General features: G+C 43.8%; 1 protein-coding gene and 1 long non-coding RNA gene across 3 annotated transcripts in view; one reads left to right on the top strand and one right to left on the bottom strand.

Annotated features, from left to right (window-relative positions):
* Nucleotides 1-20,311, bottom strand: part of Plxna4 (plexin A4) — a 433,053-nt gene that overhangs the window by 292,123 nt on the left and 120,619 nt on the right. The gene's annotated exons all lie outside the window — the stretch shown is intronic.
* LOC106147794 lies at nucleotides 13,573-18,173 on the top strand. Its single transcript, XR_001232760.1, has 3 exons — nucleotides 13,573-13,767; nucleotides 14,540-14,673; nucleotides 17,973-18,173. It is a non-coding gene; the product is annotated as an uncharacterized LOC106147794 (long non-coding RNA).

Raw genomic sequence — 20,311 nt, 5'->3', positions numbered from 1 at the left:
GATGTAGGCTTTGCCCCTCGAGGTTTTTTCTGTGTGGCTTCCTTTTGGAGTCCCTTTGATTTGCTTTGCCCTGACGACAGAATTAAACTTATAGGTTGTTTAGACTTGTAGAACAAGGCCTAGCCTCTGTGCCGAGGGTTGGCCTCGTGGAGTGGCCAATGTGTTGGATCTGCTTGCTGGGCCTGGGCTGTAGTAGCTTACCTGTGATCACCACCCCTGGCTTTATCACAAAGGAGGGCAACCAGGGAGGGCTGTGGTCACAGGGCGGGACGTCAGTAGCACATGGCACACTTCCGGTGTCTTCCAAGGCTCAGGTCCTGCAAAGTCTATGGAGCAGCATTAAGTTCCATCCAACGGGAGGATGTACCTTTGCTGATGTTCTGCACCTGCCCCTTCTCTGTGGCTGTGTTCCTACAGCAAAGGCCAATCCAATCACTGGTACCGTCTTTGTTATGGCCCATTCTCTGTGGGGGATCTTGACTCTCCTCTAGGCTGCTGTCGATGGGGTTGCAAATTCCAAGCCTTCAGGAGGCTTATGCTGCCTCAAGTCTAAATCAGCCAGACCATTTTCTACCCAGGACTCAATTCCGCAGACATTCTGTATGTCTTTCTTCCCTTCGAGCATGAGAAACACTTCTGTGACTGTGATCCCTATACCCTCCCCTCCGGGATGTTTCTAGGCTTTCACCTGCTGGTGAGTGGCCTGCTGTCTGTGTCCCTGTGTGTACCCAGCCAACACTATGGCTCTGTTGCTGGTGGCTGTGACTGCATCACTTAGGATGGCTCTGGGTTCAGCCTTCCTTTAGGTACATCCCTCTTAATTAACCTCGAGTCTGTATTCTTTATTACATAGGAGGGAAAATATTGTCACTGAAGGATTCAGCAGAGGAAATTTCCGAAGACCAACACGTAGCTTCTCTAGGCTTCCCCTTCGTTTTCTAAATTGGTACTTCTCTCAAATTAAAATGTTTCTGGCATAGCTTCTTTTTTAAAAATGTGTGCTTCCATTCCAAGAAACACAATAATAGACAGATCCCATCCATGAGCAGAGGAGGGCCGTGGACTCATTCGGCTTCTCACTACCACAGACTCCAACGAGGCCAGGCGTCTCTCCCTCCCTGGGCCTTCCTCTACTCTTTCTCCTCAGATGCCCTGTTTACACACTGAGCTGATTGAAAGCATTTAGATGAACTTAAAAATACTAGCTTGCTAAATTTCACCCTTCCCTAATACTCTTTCTAGTATGAGTCTTTTGTTTAGGAACTGTACTTCCCACTTACTCCTCTGCTTCAAATTTGGAAATGAAATTGACCTTCTCATACTCTCAGCAAGGCCCTTTTGGTCAAGTGTTATTTTTGGGAATTAGCTCCGTGTGTGTGTGTGTGTGTGTGTGTGTGTGTGTGTGTGTAACTGGGGATTGAACCCAAGGCCTTTGCCTTTGCTCTGAGCTATACCTCTACCACTCATTTGTATTTTTCGAGACAGGGTTTCCCTAAGGCACTGAGTTGTCCAGGCTGGGCTCGAACTGGCAAACCTCCTGCCTCTGCCTCCCAGAGTGCTGGGATTACAGGTGTGTACAACCATACAAGTTAGGAATTAACTCTCTTCTAGATAAAGATTCCCATGATCTATACTTTGTTCCTGCTGCGTGACATGTGTGTTAGCCTGTAAAAGAACCTGTGTTCCAGAAATGCCAGACAACCTAGTACATTTCTGTGGCAAGGTTTGGGTTGGTGGGGTGTGCGGACTGTGGGGATTTGTGTAAGAGTGTGACTATGCATTCTCAACTATAACTATGCACATTATCAATTTTCTCTACATCTGTATGCTCTGCTTGTCACTAGCAGGAAAGTATGCATGCTAAATTATTTTTCTGGAAGAGCAGATCAGTCAGGAGCTATTCCTGCTCTTGCCTCCTGAAAACCAGCACATTGGGTCCATTAAAAGACATCTTCTCAAGCTTTGTCTTCATTAACATCCTGATGTAGCCAATCACATCACTTCACCTCATGCACCTTTACATGTATAGTTGAATGTCACAAATGTGCCACCTGCTCCTTCTACGTGATTCTGAAGCTGATGAAAAGAGTTTTGACTAGAGTCATTCACATCCGTTCCATCTTGGTTTTCCCTCTCATGTCCTCACAGCCCTCTCCTCACAGCAACTGAGCAACTGACTTGATAGCCATTCATCCAGCCCTGGTGGGTATCCCCTGTGAATCATACCCACTGGACACATCTCACAGACACCCCCAATTTCCTACTGCCATAGAGATGGTAAGTAACAGACATCTCCACGGTGTAAGCCAGAAATGATTCCATTTGAACACATCACAGTCACCCCCACATAACTATAGCACTCACTTTTGGATAGAAAATGACATTTTCACATGTAAAATGCTTTGAAAATTTCTCAAGTTGTGGTAAAATGGAAAAAAAAGGGTAACTATATGATTTGATAAATTTTGCCTTTTCCCATGGCAAGACTAGTTTGAATATACCTCACTTCACTGTCCAGAAGGAAAGAGAAACAAGAAGAAGAAGTCCTAGGAATTTCCAGCAATGTCCTTGACCCCTCCCAGATCTTCCCTCAGAGAATGAAGCCAGCCTCTCAAGATCACATGATTTGGTGGTACAATGGAGGCCATAGGTAAAGAACAAAATCTCACAAGTCCCTCTTGATGAAGGGCTGGTTTGCTCTGCCCTGAAGCTTAACTGATGTCTTGTTGGTAGGAGCAGCCAGGCTCTGCCCCCATACGAGCAAGGGCACAGCAGCTTAGGCGCCCAGTGAGTCAAGTCAGAAATAGCCATGTATGGTCTTGGACATACACCATCAGACTCACTCCCAGTCTCCTTGATCCATAAATGCATAACTTGTTTATGGTTAAATGAAGTACTGCATGCAGCACCCTCAAACCAGAGACTTCACTTGGTTCACATCAGCAAAAGATGTGAAACACTTTCCCATAATGCCTCTTGTTTCAGCCTCACAATACCCCAGTAGGTACTGTTACCATCACTTAACACATGAGGAAATCAAGACCCTATGCCCATGAACTTCTACCCCAACTCTCCTTACTGGAAAAAGGATTGAAAGGAAAATAAGAAGAGTGGAACTTGAGGATTCTATCTGGGGGAGCCAGAGAAAAAAACAAGTAAAGTCTTTCAAATGCTTGGCTGCCAAGATGGTAAATGAAATCAGGCTCTAGCCTCTCGACCTCCTTGTGTTTATTAAGTACACAAAATATACACATACTCTAAGCCACCATATACTATACATTGAGATATGTGTTTTAAGGAAGAAAACAAAATAAAAACAATAACTGTTGTATATATCAGGCATCAACAATCCAGGTGCCTAAATCACTTCACTGTAGTGTCACAAAACCTATCCTTCCCCAATTCCTAACAATTCCATTTCACAGAGAAGGAAAGGGAAGATCAATCAGGTGAGGTCACTGGTCTAAGGCCACAAGACCAGTAAATGGTAGATTTGGAATTCCAGCCCAAGGCTGGCTGGTCTTGGCACCACTGCCCTTTACAGCAGGCCTGCAGCAGACACAAACACCTGTGAATCGCTCAGAAGCCCCTGCCCTGACCTCCATCCTCGCTTCCTCTCTCACTCACATCCATAATGCGCATTTTCATTAGGTGTTTTGCCCAGTGATCAGTTGATTTGTTATATTAGAATTGCAAACAAATGCTCTCATTTCATCCTTCTCTCCTACCCTCCTGGCATCTGGAATTCAGCATTGATTTTTCTGGCCCCGCTTCACTGCCTGACTGACACTTCTGTTTGATTCTCCCTTGGAGACCTTGGGTTGACTTACCAGGTCCCTGCTGCAGTGCAGAATGGATCGGCACATAACCTGAAGCTGAGGCTGAGTTGGCTTGGTTCTTATTCCTTCCTCCTCTTCTCTCAAGGGTCGAGGCACAGTGGCCTTTGGATTCTGTCTCCATTATTCAGCTGACAACTGATGGATACTTCCTTCAAGTCTCTTTCAACAGTGAGGGGAGGAAGGAAACTACTAGAAAATGTATATTCCTGGGAGGTGGGACCAGGTGACTTTCTACCTCCTAAGTACTGATGTTTTCAGCCATCTCTGGGGTAACCTGAGTTTCTGTGGAGGAGGCCATCACCCTGGAGCTAAAAGGTTTCAAAGACATGAGGGAAGTCAAACAGGCTCAGTGAAAGGTGACCCGGTACCATGGTCAACAGAGGGAACAGGATCTCTGAACTCATCAGAAGGCTTCATGGAATTATACATATTTCAAAAGTAGATTTAGTGATCCTCACAGGTCATCTTCATAGCTCAGCTCAGGAAGGCAGTTGTCTTTTAAGTGTAAGAACCCCAATAAGCGTGCATGGAACCTCTCACTCAACTTGCAGCTCTGTCTCTGAAAAGCATGTAGGCTTACCAGGTAGCAAATGGGATTACGTTCACCTTTCTGAACTTCCCTTTCCCAGTGAATGCTGACCAGTGGGGGCCCATGTTGGCATTTTATGAGAGTTACTACTTGCCAGTACAGTCTGGGCCCAGTGCCTTGTGAAGTGGTCACTGGTGACCAGCTTAACAGGAGGGAGCCTGCAGAGGTGTGCCGATGCCAGTAGTGACAGTTAAGAAGAAGAGATTGCTAAAACTTTTGTGAATATTGTGATCTGCTTGTTAAATGACTTGGGCTCATCCTGGTTGGAATAATTTTACCACAGAAACTGACATAGGCTATGAATTAGAACTGTTTTCCCCTGGAGAGCCACAGAATCTGGTGAAGAGGGGGCCCAGTTATAGGGTCAGTTTAAATGAGACCAGAGGACAGGAAGAGTAGATAAGGTAAAAGAAATGAGGCAAGTCAAGAAGTCTATACTCTTCAATAGCTTAGAAAAAGCAACCTCTAATTGAACAACAGTCCCTCTACCTAGGCACAATGTCATGCCCCTAAGCCACAGGTTATTTCTTCCCTGGACAAAACAATTGTTGGGGAGATTCTCTCACCTAAAACTGATGAAATAGATGAGATTGTAGACACTATGCTTTTTTCAGAAGAACAACCTTCAGGCAGAGGATTCAGCAAAGCGCTCTTGACCATAGACTAAATTCTGCATGCAACATCCACAACCTCAGGCTCCCTTCAGCTACTAGTCGAAAAATGTTTATTCTCCATGGCTAACTGATGAGTTCATGAAAAGCAGGGACTGTGCCTTCTTATAAATCCTTGACAGTGTCTAGTAAGGTACTAAAGATACAAGCAATTAACAAATATTTCAGTTATTAACAGAATTGGTTTAAATTGAACTGAATTGTGTCAGTGGCAAATCACTGGCTTTTTATCGAAGATCAAGACCTTTGAAAACTTTTTTTTTTCTAATAAGGTAAAAATTAGCTGGTTGAGTAGACAAAACAGACACTGGGTCAGGCATAAACTTGATCTCATTATTTATCTTGAGCTTGTGCCTGTGGTTCTACTCATTCCCACTGTGTAATAAACTGGTTTCATTCTCCATAGTTTCCCAGGATCCCAGCCTCTTGGTCAGACCTATATGGCTTGAAATTTGAGTTCTTCATAAGCTAACAATTTGATCCCTGACAATGCTTGACTGTGTACCCTGGGCACTCCAAATAAGGGCAATCCAAGGTCCAGTCAGGTCAAGACAGCAAAGCTAGTTCCACAATGCCCACAAGCAAAGGAACTCAGAAGCAGGGAGAAACCATCAACCCCAAGTCTCCTGCCTTGACAGGGGTCTGCTTGGGTGACTCATTTCAGAGAAAGCAGAGTTTAGGGAGATGAAGAAACAAACCTTGATCACATAGTACCAGCTCTGCTCCCTCTAGGGGCGAGGAGGCAGATGCACTTTGTTTGGAAATCTGTCCTTTTCTGGGTTGATCTGTCACCTGGGACTGCCTCCATTCATGCTGCTTCTCTGTCTTCCTTAATGGGTTTACTCAGAATCTAGAGTGAAGCTCCTTTACTGCCCTGGACAAGAGGCCATTTTTGCTGATCAAGTGTTATCTCAAAAAAAGAGAGCTGTTCTCCTCAGCCTCACAACTGGAGTACAAGCTGGTTCCATTCAAAGATACCGGTGGGTGTTCACCTGGGAGAGGCCAAGACCTCTGAGAATCTTCTGAGGCTCTAGAAAATGCTCACCAATCATGTTTTTACAAATGACTTTACAGAGTTCAGAAGCCTCCAAATGCTCAGTGACAATGGTGGTGGTGGAAGGCATTCCCAGGCCAACAAAATCCAGATTAAAGGCACCCGATGAAAGGCCTCTCTCAGTCACATTGTCCATTTCCTTTCTGGACACCAATTTCTGCTGTCATCACTTTGGTTCCCTCTCTCCCCAAGGAAGAAGGTGGAGGTGCGTGGGCCCCTCCACATAAAGACAAGCATACTGATGTCCAAGGAGGCTGTGTACACTCTCAGCCCACACAGAAAGCCATGAAGAGAGAAGGAACTGGTAAGTAGGTCAAGAAGGCTCTGGTTCTTTCTGGTACTTGGTTAGCTGTATAATGCTGCTCTCTGAGATCTCAGAAACAACTCCACCAGACCCTGGCCTTGTCTCCCCCGACAGGAGTTCACATAGAAAGGTCTTCCAAAGGAAAGAGGGCTCTTCCTGGGAAGCAGGTGGGTCTTCCTGCAGAGATGAGCAGTGCTGTCTGTGTAGGGCTAATGTCTGGTCCTCCAGATATCAGCCCTGACACACTGACAGGGGTTTTAGAAGGACCATCGGGTGGCTATAGTGACTGCTGTTAGGAGGTGAGGCCTGGTAGACTAGGTGGGTCACTTGGGGTGTGACCTTGAAAGCTATATCTCCCCTCCCAGCTACTCCCATCTCTCTGTACTTCCTGGTGCCATAATGTGAGCAGCTTCCCTCTGCCATGTCCCTCTTCCATGCTGTTCTGTCTTGGAGATGGTCAACTATGGACTATCGCTGTGAGCCAAAATGAATCTTTCCTCCTTTAGGTTGTGGATGTTGGGTATTTTCTCTCAGTGATGTTCCCACACCTTGTGGAGAAGAGGCAGTAGGCTGAGCAGGCAAGGAAACATTTGTCTGTGGAGAATCTGTCTAGGAAAAGACAGAAGTAGAGTTTGGCCCATTGGCCAAGTGAGATGCCAAGAAGAGAAGTCAGCACCGGCCCCTGTAAGAAAATAGAACTTGGGCTCCTACATGGCCTCAATGTCTCAGAGCAGAGTGGGCCAAGTAACAGCAGGGGCAAGTAGTGCAGGCTGTGCACATTTATTGTTAGGAGGGACCTTCTTAGAGATTACAGCCAATCATCCCTCTTTTTTTTTTAATCAAGAAAACTTCCACATCACTCAGACTAAATCTGTACATTCTTCCCAAAATGAGCCTCAAAGTGTCAGCTACCAAAATATTACATCATACTTCCTGCCTTCTTCCTTTCCCAACAGAAAGAGATGTTGGAAGGACACTCAAGAGGTTCTTGGCCTTTTCTCTTGGTTTTATTTTTGTCTCAAGTCTGGCTTCACCATGGGAGGCAGAGTGATGGCAATAAGATGTTTTCCTCCCTGCTTTGACCAGATGGGTGTTTCCAAAAGAACTCAAGAACATTTTTCTATCATCATCTTCCCCAGCAAGCATCCTGACACTATGCATTTAGGAGAAAGGAATCAGACCAGCATGGAAAAATGGAAGAAGCAGGAACAAAAGGTCAGGCTTCTGCCTCCTACATTCATGCCCCACCCACCAGGAGGACACTTTCCAAGTCACCGCTGGCCTTTTCCACCCAGGGAACTTGTAGCATGCCCGTCTCTACAAAGTACATATTAACAGGGCTCAAAAGGCAAAGAAGAAAGGAAGTAAAATAGTCTAACACAGCAAAAGCAATGGTGGCCATGAGGGGTTGGGGAGTCCAAAAAGACACGACCCCGAGTTATTTGGTATCTCAGATTCCTCCTTCAAATGGTCCCTAGAGAGCACTCCTGTACCACAATTCATGGTGTGCAAGGCATGAGGGCCAAGGTCCCAGCTCCCTGGAGCATGATGCTCTATATTCTCAGGTCCATAGTGTGGGCATCTGCTCATGAGCAACTCTATTCCAACCCAAGTTCTCTGAACTGAGAAAGGGAAGGGGAGGGGGACAGGAGCATCAATGCAAGGGGTCAGAGAAACAAGTACCAGCTGCAAGACAGCTCCCAAGATGGTCGGAAATGAAGGCCCTAATTACATTCCTCCATTGGCGATGACCTTGGGTCACCACGCACCAGCAATTATTTACTCTGGCAAAGTGATTAGGGAATTGGGACCAGGGAATTGATACACGTTGGGGTAGAGGCACATGGGGGTTCCAAAGATGAGGACAGCAGTGGGGAAGATGCTCCTTTTGCATCTGCCTCCTTCTAATTGGGGTCATCACAAGTGTCAGTTAGGCAGCTATGCATTGTCTCCTACTTTTTGGCTCATGGTGTAAAATCTGGAAGCCCAGAAGTGACAAGAGAAATACAAACAGAGGAAGAAGGATGAGACCAAAGGAAATAAGCCTACTAAGAAATGCAAATCTTATGTAAATCAGGTACAAGATGGAATCCTTTCAGTGAATGAGACTAGAGCAATCAGATCAGGATAGAACTGCAGCAATGACAGGAGTGGCTAAGGTGAGGCAGACCCTAAGCTGGGGCAGAGACTGTGAGGCAGGAGTCCCTGGGTGTGTCCTTTGGACCAGCAGCTGCCCTTGGAAATGCAACTGTCTAGCTTTCTTGACTCAGGAACTCCAGGAGGAAAGCCCAGCTGTCTATGGTGTAAGAGGCCCCTGGGTGATTCCAATTCACATGCAAATTTGAGACCCAGCCTTGCAAGAAAAAGGAACTCCAGTTTTCAGCTCATCCTTTGTCCACAATGAGTGCTCAAAGTTCTGGGAGCTTAGTATCTATTCCACTGGTGCCCAGCAATATTGCTTTTGACTCACCATATGAGGGAGGGAGGGAAACGTGGTCCTTGATCAAGGTCACATAACAACTCTCATTCCAAAGCTTTTGTTCTTGCCACTATATCATATTGCCTTTTACTTATCCCATAAATATTAAAATAATAACAAAAATCTGTATCATCCTTGCAGTTAATTTGCTCGCCGTAAAACCCAAAGCCATTTGCTCACGTGTGCGAAAGTACTTAGGGTTCTGTGAGGGGCACTCTGTGGTTCTTGAAGCTGGCTGGGAAATGGCCAGGAGGATGGAGTCAGAATGGACACACAGAAAGGACCTTGTTATGGGCTGAATTATATATCCTCCAAATTCACATGTGGAGCCCTAAGCACCAGGATCTCAGAATGTGATTGTTTTTGGAGATGGCCTTTAAAGAGGTCATTACATTCAAATAAGATTGTTAGTGTGAACTCTGAATTTAATGAGGCTGGTGTCCGTATAAAATGAGAACATTAGAACATAGACATATACAAGGGAAAGACCACATGAAAACACAGGGAGCAGACAGCCATCTGCAAGCCAAAGATAGAGGCCTTAGGAGAAACCGGTCCTACCCACACTGACCTTGAACTTCCAGCCTCCACAACTATGGAACAATAAATGTCTGCAGTTTTAGTTACCCAGTCCATGGTTACAGCAGCCTGAGCAGGAAAGTACTGGCCTCTCCCTGCCCTACCATGTGCCTCCACCGCACACAGTTCCAGCAGCACGTCCTAGGGCTGAGGCTGGCCAGCAGCACAGGCTCTGTGCATCCCTGCCAAGATGGTGGGACCTACCTCAGGGAGACAGGTTGCTCTGACAGGCAGCGCCGGCTACCTGCCTTTCGACTGTCTCCAGTCTCACCTGGCTCTGACTGCATGTGCACAGCAGGTATCCACAACTGCTGCTGCTGCTCCGGTATCTGCCTCCCTACCAGCAGGCACCTGAAAAGATCAGGAAACCTGAGGAAGGAGACTACGCCGAGACAAGATGCCTCTTTACACAGAACAGGTTTACCTTCAGGGGTTGGGAGGGGCATCTGGCTTTCTGGATGGTGCAGCGGGAATGAGAGACACGCAGGTGGCAGCTGGGCAGCAAAGCAAAACATGAAGAGAGGGTGGAGGAGCAAGCCCACACTGGCATGCCTGAGTAGATCTCTCTGTCTCTGCCTCTCTCTCTTTTTCCCTCTCTCTCTCTCTGTCTCTGTGTCTCTCATACATACACACACACACACACACACACACACACACACACACATATACACACACGGTGAAAGGCTGCTGCAATTACACTTGGAGACCTGCCAAATCCCAGTGCACTCTGAGAGTGTGTATACACACACACACACACACACACACACACACACACGCACATGCACTCACACACCCTAGGATGACACAGGCACCACCCACTCGTCTTCTGGGAGCCCCACAGTATGTTATCTGACTGAAAGTGCCCCTTGAGGAATCTCTACTCTGCATTCTACCCACACCCTCTCTCTGGGCTTAAAAACTGTGTGCCAAGCATGCAACTGTGAAGCGAGTTAGACAAGCAGAAAAGGCTGCCAGATCCATGTGGCCTAGCAGAGAGTCCACAGCCAGTGTGGGGGGCAGCTGCAGGGCTCCCACTCCACTGAAGCAGAGCCTTGCCCTCAGCTCCCCTGCCGAGACCCACCCACCAGCCTCTCTCCCCTCTCAGGAGATCTTGGCAGGATTGGGGTCGGGCAGGTGAGGTTGTCATGAGGTGGGGTCAGCCTCATGCACCTCATAGCATGGCCTCTTTCCTCTTCTGGCCATGAAACAAGACTGATAGGAGGGTAGGAGAGAAAAGAAGCCATTTGCATTTATTTATTATCAGGGTGTTTAGGGTCCAGGTTTGCCTCTGCTCTCTTGTTATAAGCCTGAGAGGGCTCTCTGAGCCCCTATCTCTACCAATTTCCTCAGAAAAAGCTGGAGGTGCCGAGCTAAGCCAAACAACCAGAGGGGCTAATCAACCGGGTCTGGACGATGATGGAATTAAAGTCAGTGATAAATTTTATTACAGCGTTCTAACTGTGCCCAGATAAGTGTGTGACGAGAAGATAACAACACAGCTGTGAGTCAGCAGGCCATGGGGGAGCCCTTAACAGCCTGAGCCCTGGGAAGGGCCAAAAGAAGAGAGGAGGGCAGGGGAAGAGGGCCAAGGAGGAGTTGATAAATCAATCAGAGGTTGAAGGCAGGGAGGGTTCTCCGCCATTCATACCCAGGGACTGCCCTCTGCCCAGGTCTCCTGGGAGACTATGGATGAAACCAGTGATGACGGCTACATTCCTGCAGAGATGCCAAGAAAGCTATTGCACTTGTCTACAGCCCCCAGTCACCATTTAGACTTTAATGATTCTAGCTTTTTAAAATCTCATCAACTTTTTATATCTTCTTAATTCATTTTGCCCACACTGGACCCTGTCTCCCACTTTACATAAACATAGGGAATTTGGAGCTTTTTCTCTGGTACTGAGATGGGAACTTTGTATTTTTTTTAAGTTTCTAGTTTGAAATAATTTTAGGTTTCTAGAAGAGTTGCAAAGGCAATGCACAGAGGGGCTCTATATCCTACACCTAACATCCCCTCATGTTAACACCTGACATAACCATGGCGTGATCGCTAGGCCATGTTCCATGACATGGTTAATTAAATTTACATGGCAAGGATTACACTTGGATGTCAGTTCCCACCAATGTCCACCTGTTATTTCAGGGTCCAAACAGGATGTGTGAAAGGTATCTTATACCTTGATATTTTCTTCCTAACTATCTTAGAATCTTTGTTACTAAGAAAAGTGAACTACAATTTGGTGAAAGAAATCTTAAATTGTCTATGCTTTAGGTCCACTTCTCCCATCCCATTAGCCAGCCTTCTCCTGTGATGCCATGAGAACCATAGATAGCAGCAGAACAACTGGAAATCTTATGATGGCACCATTATGGTTTTCATGAGGGCAGGTTCTGTTAAAATCAAGTTATGATGGTATCTCCCTCCATGGTAGGCTGAATAATGGTCCCAAAACTCCAGGTCCTAATCCCTGAAAAGTACAATTGCCTTATGTGGCACCTGGTATGGAAGAAGAGACTTTGCAGATGTGATGAGATTAAGGATCCCAAGAAGGGAGAGATCATCCTGGATCATCTGCAGAATCCTAAATCAGTCACAAGCATCCTGCTAAGAAGGTGAGGGAGCTCTTACTACACAGAGGAGCAGGCCACAGGAAGACACAGCAGGAAGGGATTTAAAGGTGCCTGCTGTTGGCCTTAGGGATGGAGCATGGCTTCAAAAACCAAAGGCTGCAGCTCTGGAAAAGGCAAGGACATGGATTCTGTAGAGCTTCTAGATATAGGACATAGAGCCACTCTGTGAATTGCCTTTGCAACTCTTCTAGAAACCTAAAATTATTTCAAACTAGCTTTGTGCACCCCTTGATTTCTGCCCAGTGAAATCCATTTTGGACTTCTGACCTCCAGAGTTTTAAGAGAATAAATATGTGTTGTTTGAAGCCATGAAGTTTGTGATAATTTGTTACAGCACCCAGAAGGAACTAATATTTCTTTTCATTTAGACAGTGAGCCCTCAATAAACACTTATTGAAATAATATGCCTGTGGCTATCTTTCCCCCAAACCCATTCTACTGTGTAGTCTAAAAATAACTTGGTGTACCCTGTCTGCTCTTTTCTGGTGAGGATGTTAATCAGCCTGCTGAGACTAAAGCCCTTTTAAAATACCTGGTTCATATTTGGCAGTATCTGTGAAAGCAGAATACACTAAGTGACCAGGAATTTCACTCCTACATATATTTCCGGTAGGAATGGGAATATATGTGGTCACCAGAAGGCCTACACAAAGAAAGTAAGAGCAGCATTATTCATGTAAGACAAAAATCGCAAACCATTCAAGTGCTCAACAACAACAAAATGCAAAACAAAATTTTGGTAGATCCTCACAAAAGAATGCTATACAAAATGAGTAAATAAGTTACAGTTGCAGGTAATGACCCAGGTCATGGTAGCACACACAAAATAGAGCAAAAGGGATAAGATTTAAAAAGTATGTCCCACACAGAGCCATAGGGATCAAGCACCAAACTGATGAAGCAAGTCTGTGCTGTGAGGAGATGGGAGGGTGGGTGCCCCCCAGAGAGGGTCAGGGCTGGGACTTCAAGGGGCAGGAGGGGACTTCTGGGAAATGGGAATGTTCTATTTGTTGATTTGTCATGGAGGAGCTGGGATTGTGAATATGCACCAGAGTGTGTACTCAGGTTACACGCACCTTCCTGTGTGAGTATGGTAATGCTATAGAAAGGTACCCAGGAAACCCACACTGTAAACAGTCCTCTGCCAAGCCCACACACTCCCAACGCTGTGTGCAGGGCAAAGCTGGGCTAAGTGTTTCACAGGACAAGCACAGCAAACAAGGCCTGTCTATTACCATAATTACCTCTCTAAGAACGTGCAAAGCCCTTATTTTCCCTTCATGTCTATGATGTGGTGGGGCATGGATGCAATTACAACCCTGAAATATGTAGCTTAGGAAACATAAATACATACATCTATGCAGGAGTAGGTAAAGCCTATATATTTACATGATGTAACCAAACCAGAGTCATCACAGCCTGCACAGTGCCTTGCAGCCCCAAGCTGGGAAGCTTTCTGACCCTCTGGGTTGCCATATGAACAAAGACATCAGCAACTCTGGGGACTAAATGCTCCTGAGCAGATGGCTTCTCCGGACACAGCCCCTAATTTAGAAATTGCACCAAAAAGCATGTGGTGGACTGACAACTGGTGGTCAACTTGTAACACTCAGCTGACTGAGTGAGTATAGTGCTGGGTGTGGGAGGCCCACCTGAGGATTGTTACCAGCAGCGTAAGGGGTATAACTGGTGGGAAGGGAAGAACTTGTTGGGAAGCTGTTGGGTGCTGTTAGAAGCTGTAAGGAGCTGTTGGTTTTTCTGGAGAAGCTTGTCGTGCTGGCTTTCCTGATGAACTTAGCTGTTCTCACTGGAGGAGGAGCTCAGAACCTTTTGGTCGCTGAGAAAAGTTGTGGTTCATTTTGGAGGAGCTCTGGTCCTTACTTTGAGCATCACTTCCTGGCTCCAGTACAGATCCCTCAGTCTTCTAGCACAGATCCTTCATCCCGCGTGCACTGACTTTCTAGATTCCACCACTGACCTTTGGGCCTCCCCAGCACAGATCTGAGAAATAGGCCTGCATGGGGCATTGTCGTGGGCTTTAGGCCTCCAGTTGGACTTGTGGGGGACATTGTTATGGGCTCTAGGTCTTCAGCTGGACACATGAAGGACATTACCATGGGATCCAGCCCTCAGCTAGATTCTTTGGTCTTTAGTGTGTGAACAGATTTCTTGTATTCTTTGTATATGACTCTTCAGGTGACTATTATAAAATAATTCTGTAAACTATGTGTTCTGTATTAAATTATACTATTCCCCTTGTAAACTTTAAACTACAACAAAGCACAAGGCAAGAATTTAAGTAGTGGCCATTGTTTCTAATACTACCAAGATTATTTTTTGTTGGCATTAGAAAAATGTTGGTATTAAAAAAAAAGATCCCTTTTTTTTATTAGCATTTCAACCCCTTTGATCATGAGCTATCATTCAAGCGAAGTTGGAAAGAAATGGAATAACAGCAAATGTGAAATGGACAGATACTATTTCCCTGGCAGTAGAGAAGAGGATGCCAGGGAAAGACCCTTAAGGAGTAAGTAGCTAGACTATTTGGTTTTGCAGACTTTTTCAGGGTGAATCACATTAGGGTGTGAGGGGTAGATGTTCCGGGAAGAAGATGGATGGCAATCAGTCCTGAGGTTCTGGATGTGGTTTATTCTCTTGGGCATTGTCAGGGTTTAGTCCTGCTGCCCTAGATATCCAGGCTAGTGGGTGGTGGGGAATCCAGACTTATTTTAGAACCATCCCAAGTAAATGCAGATCGAAAAATAAATTTGCAGAGGGCTGGGGGGAGTCCTGCTCTCAAGTAGGAAAGCTCCACCACATTTCACAAAAAGCACCCCAAAAGTATGTGAAAAGAATTTTTAAATGATTGGATGATTTTGATGATGTACCTCACATCTCCCTTCCAGAAGTGTGGATAATGGAAGCTTACTAAATCTTAAAAGTATTTGATTTTTCAAATCCATGTTTTTACCAAAAGTACATTTGCTCATACCTACTCCCACTCTTCCCCTCCCCCTCCTATGATGAACATGCATGTGGGCACATAGCATGGTTGTCATCGTAGCCTACAACAGTGTGATTTAGCAGAAGGGCCCCATATTCATGCAGCACCTTGCAGTCAGGTAGGTGGTGCAGTAAACACACAAGGAGCAAACATCCTCACCTCCTGCTTCCAAATTTCCAAAGGTTCAGATGTATGAATTACACAAAGACAAAGACACTGATGGCCATGTACAACACAGGTGCAACAGAAAAAGAATTGGAACTGTAAGTCCTGCAAATATCTTCAAAAGTAGTTACTTAGAAATAGCTGAGCTAATGCCCACCCCTTAGTCCCAGGGCTTCATCACGTGACAGTCACAGCCTTTCCAAAGTTTCAGGTGTTAAAGGACACTGGCAGAGATTTTACCAGGGAGAAACCAAGTCAGCTGAGGAGTGGGACTTGGAAATTTGCAGCAAAAAGTGATGTTTAAACTAAAAATTGTATGTATGCTACAGGCTCTCTGTGCCTAAGTTTCTCTCTTTCCTTTCTTTGCTGCCTAAAGTGAGAGGAATTATACTTGGTGCTGAAGATGAGTTTGGTTTTTCAATGAGAGAGAGATTAGGATTTAAACACTCAGAAAAGAGCCCTCTACATTCCCCTTGTAGACCCAGCATGCCTCACGTACAACAACATCAGCCTTTCTTCTGTGGTTGAACAAATAAAAAAAAAAAAAGTCACCAAAGAATTAGAAAGATATCACAGGTCCAAAAATTTTTTTTAAAAAGATGAGAACTACCTTAAGAAATATTTTCTATTAAAAAAGAAGTGTTTTCTACAAGATAACTTACTATAAGAGACACAGTGGAAGAGAATGTTTGGGAAATTTTCTTATTTGTTTTTCAATAAAACCAAGGAGGACTTTTGTTTGTAAAACCAATGTAAATACTATCTAGAGAAGAGGTCAGTAAACTTTCCCTTTTGAAGGCCAGAATCAATATTAACAGGTTTAAGGCCACACAGTCTCTTTTAAAACCAAGCTCCCCAAAGCAGTAACAACACGTAAACAATACATAAACTATATAAGAAAGTGAGTGGAACTTGATCTGGCCCTTGCTGTGATTCGCCCTTCTTGTCCAGCTAGAAGGAAGCACCAGAGGCCTGCTAAGCTTGCAGGAATGGCTCACAAAAGCAGTAAATAGTAGGAAACATACTGCAATTGACAAACTAAACACACACTTGCAAAACTTTCCTGGAAATCAAGTGATACTGAGAAAAAAATAAATCAAGTGATACTGAGACCTGAATAACAAAATCATGGACCATATAGAGAGACAATCCTCCAAGGAAGAAACAGCTCAGAGAAGAAATGACAATGATGGTTATCGATAGCAATAATGACCTCACCTACATTGCAGGCTTTGAGGCTGCAGACTGAAAGAGCATATTTAAGTGTAATGCAAAGGAAATTAAGTCAACCCACACACATATCCTGAAAAGTATTTCTGATATCTAAGGAGAACTCTATAAATCTTCAGACAGAGAAAAGGACAAGATCCCCTACAAAGGAATCAAAGTCCCCGTACCCTCGGGCTTCTCTTCTAAAGTCACTACTCAGAGACAATGGAGTGATTTCAACAACTTTGAGAAAAGAAAAGTACTCGGTCAAGTTTTCATTTACATGTAAGGTCAACAGAAAGACACTGTCAGACATCCAGCATAAAAATTACACTGCCAGTACTTCCTTCATGGAAAAAATCTTCATGGCAAATGCTGAGAAAGGAGGCAAATCAAAATTAAGGTGAGGAATTTGCAGTGTAATGTATCTGTGAGCAATGGTAAATTGATAGCATTGTCTAAACACAGTGTAAGTTATTATAAAATAGTAGCATCGTCAAAAACAGTGTTTGAAATGGATGAGCGAACACTGAAATTAACATAATGTAAAGGTGCTGTATTACCGTGTTTTGTAAAATCTAGACTGTATTAACAAAAATTGGAAAGTGGTAGGAAAAGGCTGTACAATCAGTATTTAATTCTTAACTTTGATGCTTAGGGAATATGGGCTTAAATATGCTTTCAAAAACTTACAGGTAACCACTATTAAGTTAAAGTAGGATGAATAGTTTTCAAATCACCAGAGGGAGGGAAAGTAAAGGAAATCCCATCAATCCTTATAACAAAACTTAATGGGAAATAAAAAGGGAAAAAGAAGTAAATGCATTAAAAAGACAACCACAAAGCTTACAGATAAAGAACACAAGAGCAAATAGTACACTGTGAAATATCAGACTTTCATTAAAAATCATGTTTGAAAGATAATGTAATCACAGTAGGAAGTGTTCACAATAAAAAGGGAGGGAAAAAGCAATAGTAAATACACATAGGTAGAATCTCAGCTCTGTATATATTTGAACTGTACATTTATAGGGAAAAATTCACAAGGATACACTGAAGTAGCAACAAGTTTTGAAGGTAGTAGGATTTCAGATGATTTTGATTTCTCATTTTTTTCCATATTTTCCACATTTGGTATACATTGTTAAAATTATTTTAAAAAGCAATCAGTGCTATAAGAAAAAATTTTAGGGCACAATAAAATCAAGTTGATTATTCTTCCATGGTAAAAGGGGGATAAAGAGGATTTGGAATGTATTCTCTACCACAGGTTAGGTTCATGCAGTCAGTAGCAATACTGGTTTGGAATCTGCATTTTCTACCTCTTGCTGTTTACAGTAAAATCTCAGCCCTCATGATTCTCAGAAAATAGCAGAAAAAATTACTATAAAATCTTTAATTTCCAGATTCCTTACTATGTGCTTTGTGTGATATGCTCTATCCCCCAGCAACCCAGAGGCATAGGCATTACCAGCACCATTCTACAGATGAGGAAACTGAGCCAGTGAAGACAACAGACTTGCTGGAGGTCACATAACTAGGAAGAAAAGCTGTCAGGATTTGAACTCAACCAGCATGTGTTCAGCCCATGTGATAAATAAAAAATAAATAAATAAAAAATAAAATAAAAAATAAAAATAAAAAATACATGGAATGTTTAAATTTTAAAAATGTATTTCACTTAAGAGTATGGCCTCAAGGTGCATCCATTTAGCTAGGAATGTCTCAAGCTTATCCTTCTTTATGGCAGAGTAGTACTCCATTGTACCAAAAAAACCAATATCTCCATACTCTTAAGTGAAATAAATCAGACATACATATGTAAACACTGCTGGTTCCTCTGATGTGAGAAACCAAAAGTGTAAATAAGGACCAAAATGTGTAATTGATATTGTGAAATAGGAAAATAAAATGTTTAAATGGGAATGGGATCTAGGGAGGGGGGAGGGGGAAAGTAAGGAAAGAAAAAGAAAAAATGGAGAGAAAAGAAGAAAAAAATAGAAACAAAGCATTTGTAAATAAGGAAGGGAAGGGGGATTGAAGGGAGGGTAGGGAAATGGGAGAAAAAGAATCAATTTATATCATGTACAATTGCAATTTCCCTATAATGAATGTGATCATTTTGTATACCTAAAATATACCAATAAACTTAATTAATGTAAAAAAATATTACAAAAAGAGACACATTGCCATTAATCTCCCTCAAAAGACTTCATGCTCCAAACATGCTTATCTCATTGTTGTTGCCATTTTCTGAAGCAGTTTGCATTCACAGTGATTTCTATGAACTTAGAACATTTTGGTGAGTCCTCATCCACCTTATTCCCAGGATGTCTTGGTTATTTTTCTCTCATTGCTGGGACAAAGTACTTGATGCCCAAAATTAAGGAAGGAAAGGTTTATTTTGCTTACAGTTTGTGGAGGTTTCAGTCCATACTTAGCAGGTTAGAAGGCAGAGTGGCACATGGCAGAGGGCTACAGCTCATGGAGGCAGAACACAGCAAAAGCAACAAGCACAAAAGCCAGGAATGGCCCCAAGCAGTGTCTTCCTCTCCCTTACATATGCAAACTATCCAACTCAGACCAGGTGTAGCTCTCACACCCATAATCAATCAAACTCTAAAAGCCTGCCCCATGACCGCATGAGGCTTTGGGGGACACCCAGACACAAACCATAACACAGGATCTGGCTTTTTTTGACTTCTGGGTCATCCCCAAAGTCAAAATGACCGTAAAAGATAAACGTTTTGAGTTGATTCAGTAAATCAAGGTCATTGTGACAGTGCAACTAAAGACACTCATGAAAGAGGGCTTCTGGAACTGCTTCAGAAAGTGGCAAGAAGGATGGGATGAGTACGGCTGCAGGAAGAGGGAGTATTTTGACAGAGATTAATGGCAAGGTGTCTTTTACAATAATAAATTTTTTAAAAAATTTAAACATGCTCTGTATTTCTTGATTATATCTTGTATCTCTTTCATTCCTTCTGGTAGTTAGCAAAAACTTGTCTGGACTTCACTGCTATTATATTTTAATCAGTTCATTCTTCACTGTGGCTGAGGGGGACAAGTGTGAAGGTTATGGTCTCCTTCAGCTGGACCATAGATACTCATGACATAGACTCTCTAACAAAGCCACATCTATATGCACTTCCCTAGAAGACATACTATCCTTTGTAGTCTAGATTCAGTAGGGAAACAGAACTAAAGTGATAGCAATCCCACCCACCCCCACTTCACTCCCTCATACCAAGCCAGAGTGGAGGCCTAGCATCCAGTCCAACATGTCAAAGTCCTGAACACCTTTTCTCACAGGCCCAGCACCAGAAAAAGAAATCTGTTCTTGCTGTCAGCAAAATGAATAAAATCTCTATCTTCACCTAAAAGGCAGGGGAGGGGGTGGGAAGCTTACCTCTGAATTGCAATGTTACTAGGACACAGTTTGCTGTAATAATACCAATTAACATTTCTCCCCATTTAATAGTTTCTAGTACAGGATAAAAATAGCAGTACACGTGGTACTGAGATGCAAAAAATAACAATGGGAATATGTTCAGAAGAGCCCTGCTCCATCTCACCTGAGGAGGACAGAGAAGCAAGCAGGAATATTATGGGAGATGTAGGAGGGGACCTCAGAGAATCTTCCAGAAATGAATGGCCTTTTATTACCATACTCCTCTTCTGCCCTGAGTCACCAGATATGCCAAGTGAAGGCATCTGGAGCATAGTGAGATGACATCAGCCTTGGAATGTGAGGAATTGACTGTCACGTTCCCATCTCCCATCTGGC

This window comes from Chinchilla lanigera, unplaced genomic scaffold (genome assembly GCF_000276665.1).
Source record: "Chinchilla lanigera isolate Chin_1 unplaced genomic scaffold, ChiLan1.0 scaffold00009, whole genome shotgun sequence".
NCBI lineage: Eukaryota > Metazoa > Chordata > Mammalia > Rodentia > Chinchillidae > Chinchilla > Chinchilla lanigera.
The sequence above is the reverse complement of the archived record's forward strand: the minus strand, read 5'-3'. Positions and strand labels throughout refer to the sequence as shown.